Below are 4,892 nucleotides of genomic sequence, written 5' to 3' on the forward strand. Positions count from 1 at the left end.
AGAGATGTAACATACATATAATTAGAATATATATATTCTCTCTATTTTTATGTATATACACACACACACAAAAAGCAAATAATTTATAATATATAAATATACAAGAAAGTCAGCTCCCCAGAACAAAGAGTTTTCATACTAAACAGCATCCCAGGAATAGGGGGGGAAAGTACTTCAGCCATTATGCAAATAAACAAGGGTTTACACCCTGGAAATGCAACTGCAGCCCCAGGTACGACAGCACGGCAGACCATAATTAATAGCAGTGCCAGCAAGCAGGGAGCAGATTGCTACAAAAGGGCCTGTGGGTGGTGGAATAAAATCTCAAATAGCTGCACGGCTCCGAATCTGCCTTTTACAAGTGCTGTGGAATTAAGCTTTGGTTATGACTGGGAGCAGGGAATGAGGGCTCCTGAAGTCCTCGCCTGGTTGTATACGAAACTTCTTTCTGCCTTGGGTTGCCTTATCTAGAAAGGAAGGATGGGAATAATTTTCCTTCCCACAAACAAACTGTAAATTCGCTAATATTTGTAAAATACTTACAGATGCTCAAGGGAAAGGTGTTTTCAAGGGGAGGGGGGGAGTGGAATTACTTGCTCAGGTGACTGCAAGCATCATACACACGTCCATCTCAGAAGCCGGGGTTTTTTTTCAACACTAAGAAAGGCTTTTAAATTTGTTTTCCTTTTCTTTTTGAAGTACTGAAAAGAGCAGGTTTGCTATTCTTTTAGGAATAATAGTGGGTTTCATGGTCTGTGACAAGCCGCACGCAAATACCTACTGGCTTCCTGGTGCCTGCTCATGAGGGTTAGATCCACTACTCCGCTTTGCTGCAGCAGGATTTTTCACTCCGCCAGCCTCCAGACCTAGAGAAAAATAAGAAAAAAGAAAAGCCAGGATGAGAATGCCTGAACTCCTCACCCTCTCTTGCTGGCAGAGGTGAGGGTGACGCACCGGGCCTGACTGTCCACAAAAAAAATGAAGATTTATGATTCTCCCGCTGCCTGGAGGGATCCAACAGCAAGAGATGTGTGAGTTTGTATGTGAATCTCCAAAAAACAGCTTGTGCCATGAGCTTTGGCACCAGGAACACGGGACTGTTCAATGCCCAAAGCATGACAGAAGCAATCATCAGGTTAATTTATTTAATATTTACACTATTCCTTGTTATTGCACATCCTTGATATCTCCACACCTCTGTTGCAGGATATCGTCCCTCCCCAGGCAGGACACCCGCTGTGGCAGAGCTGCTCCACAGCTTCAAAGAGGATTCACCTATGGAAATATACAAATCCCTAAGGAAACAAGGTTTTTCTTGGTGTTTCTTCCAAGAAATAACGGGGCCTAGCAACACGCTCAGCCTGAGAAATCTGATAAGATAATCAAGCAGAGTATTATTGGCTGCAGTAACTTCCTACCCGTTACGAAGCTTCCCGTGGCTCCAAGGGGTAATTATCCCCGTGCTGTGCTGACAGGTTCCCATCTGTTTGGGGCTGAGCATCGCATCTTAAAAAGGAGCAGAAAGGAAGAGCACCAGTTCCATACACTCTGACGGGTTCACTCAGCTCTTCAGAAAACCAGAGGAGCTGGATTTGAGATGTTAATAAATCCTTAGTAATCCGCTTCTTATTTTTCTGCTGGTCTCTCTCGGCAAAACGGGAAGATGGAGAACCACTGAAGATAGGGGAAAAAAAAAAAAAAAGAGGAATATTTATAAGGAAGGAGCAGGCTGGAAAAACATAAGAGGCCAGATCCTCAGCAAGGATTTGGCAACTGCAGAGGAAGGACTGATGTGAGGGAAATCCTTAATATCTGATGGAGGATGAACAACGTGCCCAGGGCACAAACCTGCATCCCCTCTGCATCCATCCATCCATCCATCCATCCATCCATCCATCCATCCTGCCCCACATGCCCCAAACCAAGGCACTGGTGATCCTAAAGGGAACAAGGACATCTGGAAATCAAACCACTGCCGAGGCCTGGGCTGGGACACGGGATGTACATACTCTATGCCCCTTCTCAGCCCCATGCCATTCTCCGGCCCTGAAATAAAAGCCCTTCCCTGGCAAAACCAGACACGGTTTGTCCAGGCAGGACAGACTGTGAAGCCCATTCCCTGGCCCTGGGGGATCCTCTGGAGGCTCCTTCACTTCCCCACCCCGATGCGCAAAACTTCCTCGCTTTTCCACGGAGGTGTCCCCATCAAACAGCTCCAATTTCCTGTTCCCACCTAGTTCTACATGTAAATACAGGTGCTGCTCCTATCACAGGGCTCCTCCATGTCCTTCCTGAAAATCATGCATATGGTAAATGAAATATTGACTGAAAAAAGTGCTGGCTTTACAGCCCAAAAGATTTACATCTTGTCTACACGGCCATTGCAGAGGAATTTAATGACACCCTGAAACGTGGCTTGGGTGCTACCTCCTGGCTTCCTGGGGGATTCTGATGCCCAATGTGCTTGGGCTCTTGGCAAAAATCTCACTATTGACTGTCTTGCCCTCTAAGCCCAAGATGTTCGAAATGCTGCCTCCATCCCAGCCCTGCTCTTGTCATTTAACTGTTGCTGCTGACAGCAGCAGAGCACCAGAGACACCCCGGGTATTTTTACCCCAGTTACATAAATCTGCTCACACGTCGGGTGTAGGCAGGGCAAAGATAAATCGGGTACACAAGACGAGGCCACTCCTGCATAGAATAAGCAGTTAGCGCTCCAGCACCACCATCGCCATCGCTTCCAACGACTCAATTGTACTTTTTTTCCTTAATTAGCCGTCATCCCGTCATCCCAAAGCAGTTTACAAACATTGACTAATTTACAGAGCCTCAAATGAAAAAACAAGCCCGTGACTCATTCAGCCCATTTAAAGCAAACACGAGATAATACTTTTAACCACACAACGCAATTAAATTGGAGAACTCCGTATCACTGTTCCTGTTGTTAATTATGCCAATCATTAGATGCATTTATGTAGGTCCCAGCACTGCATTTTAAACATGTAAAGTTTGTAGCTTCAGACTCAGGAAACCCTTAAACCACTCTGTATCTGCCCCGTTTTATTACATTCTTTCTCCAAGAACCATCTGGTAACTACCAGAAACACCGATATTGGTGTAAATGAACAGTCTGAAATCCTTTATTCTGCCATTCCTGAAATGCAACTCTCTCGTGGTGGAACAGAAGCTGCAAACCAGGGAAACTGCGATGGGGACGAGGTGAATGACATTCTCTGCGTGTGAGAGAATTGCTGATGGATCCCCAGAAGCAGAACACAAATACACACAGAGACACTCAGCCAGGCACTGCCACCTCCCAGAGGGAAAAAGAAACAGGGACAACATAAATCTTTAGGCTCTACCTGGCTGGTGCTGCTCAACGGAACAGCCAGACTAGGCAGAAATGCCTTGGAGGCACATTATTTCTGTCTAATTCACCTTTTCAGCAAAAAAACCTGCAATGGTGGTTCCATTGTCGTGGCATTCCCACTCATTAATCTTAGCAACAGTCAACAGACAGTGCTGTATCGTTGTATTTGGGGTTGAGTTTTGTTTTGTTTCTGATTCAGTTTGGCGAAGGGAAGTGCTTCCTTCAATAAAGTTCCAGAAATAAACAAACAACTGTCTTCGGGAAAAAAAACCAACAATCTACTGGGGAAAAGTCCTTTCCGCCAGCTGCAGCCGAAAAAAACCAAAAACAATCTAGTGGGGAAAAGTCCTTTCCGCCAGCTGCAGCCCTCTGCTGCCATCGTATGGGAGCTGCCTTCGGAGCAGCACCCAGCCTCTCCCGAGAGGCTCAGAGACTATCCCCAGGAGAAACCAGGAGAAATAGTTATGTTGTGTACTGTGGAAGTGGAATTTGTAAAAAGAAATAGTTATTTTAGACCCCAGTTTGTTACTGAATAGGAACTGCTTACTGCTGTAACACAGAACGGCAGCTCGCCGGGCTCTTCCCGAGATGGCAGCACCACGGAACAATGCTATTTTACAGTATAATGCAGTAACAGACAACGGCTGCACGGCAATTTGTAACTCTTTCTTGTAGCCCAGCCTCCGCCGACAACGTCTGCAGCTGGTCTTGTGCCACGGTTCTGTTTTATCACGCTACAGCTTTGCTCCCAGGCACGTGTTATGGCACGCTCACTTTGTGTTGTGACATATTTCCGCCGCGGCGTTAATTAATTTGTACACAGGCTTCACGCTCCTGTGTAAGTTTGTCCTGCAGCACCCTGTTGAGAGAGCAGGGCACAGAACTTCTTCTCTGACGTTAGCAAACACTGGGGCAGGGCACCGCTGTCTTGGGGCCATGTTTTACCTCAGGAGACCGAAGATGGGGTTTGGTGGGGCCTAGTCTCAGACAGAACAGCCTCACAGGACACGGGAGGGGTGAGACCACACAGACCAGGGGTTCACTGAGGCTTGGTCACTAGCAACCTACAGAGAAGACCTACAGCTCCATAACGCTCACAAACCAGAGCGATGCTCCATGCAGTTCCTCACACCGGGATGTGCCGCCATAGGCCCTGCCTCACCTCACGCTCCCACACCAGCCGCCATCGTGACAACCCTGACACCAAACGGCCCCTGAGGTCATCAAACAGCCCCTAAAGACACCAAACGGCCCCTTTGAGCTCCGATAACCCACCTCGCCCAGGCAGGAGCCGTCTGGAGGCGAGTATCGGCCCACTGTGACCGGCACTGGCCGCCCAGCCACCCCCAGCCCTCCCCTCACTCCAAAATGGAGGCCCAACGGCCGCCGGCGTTAATTATTCATGAGGGGGCGTGGTCACCTCGGATTCACGCTGTCTGTGGGCGGGGTCAATTAAATGCTCAACAAGTGGGCGGGGACAAGAGGGCGGGGAAGCCGTGCGCGAGGCTCCCCCCCCCCCCCC

General features: G+C 48.1%; 1 long non-coding RNA gene across 1 annotated transcript in view; it reads right to left on the bottom strand.

Moving 5' to 3' along the window:
* Window positions 1-784: 784 nt before the first annotated feature.
* The window catches only part of LOC106897341, a 21,100-nt gene continuing 16,992 nt past the window's right edge, over window positions 785-4,892 (bottom strand). The window contains exons 3-4 of the long non-coding RNA XR_001413759.1: window positions 1,419-1,674; window positions 785-866 (exon numbers count right to left, since the gene is read on the bottom strand). This is a non-coding gene — a long non-coding RNA (uncharacterized LOC106897341). The remainder of the gene's footprint in view (window positions 867-1,418; window positions 1,675-4,892) is intronic.

Source organism: Calidris pugnax, unplaced genomic scaffold (genome assembly GCF_001431845.1).
Source record: "Calidris pugnax isolate Ruff unplaced genomic scaffold, ASM143184v1 scaffold337, whole genome shotgun sequence".
Taxonomy (NCBI): domain Eukaryota; kingdom Metazoa; phylum Chordata; class Aves; order Charadriiformes; family Scolopacidae; genus Calidris; species Calidris pugnax.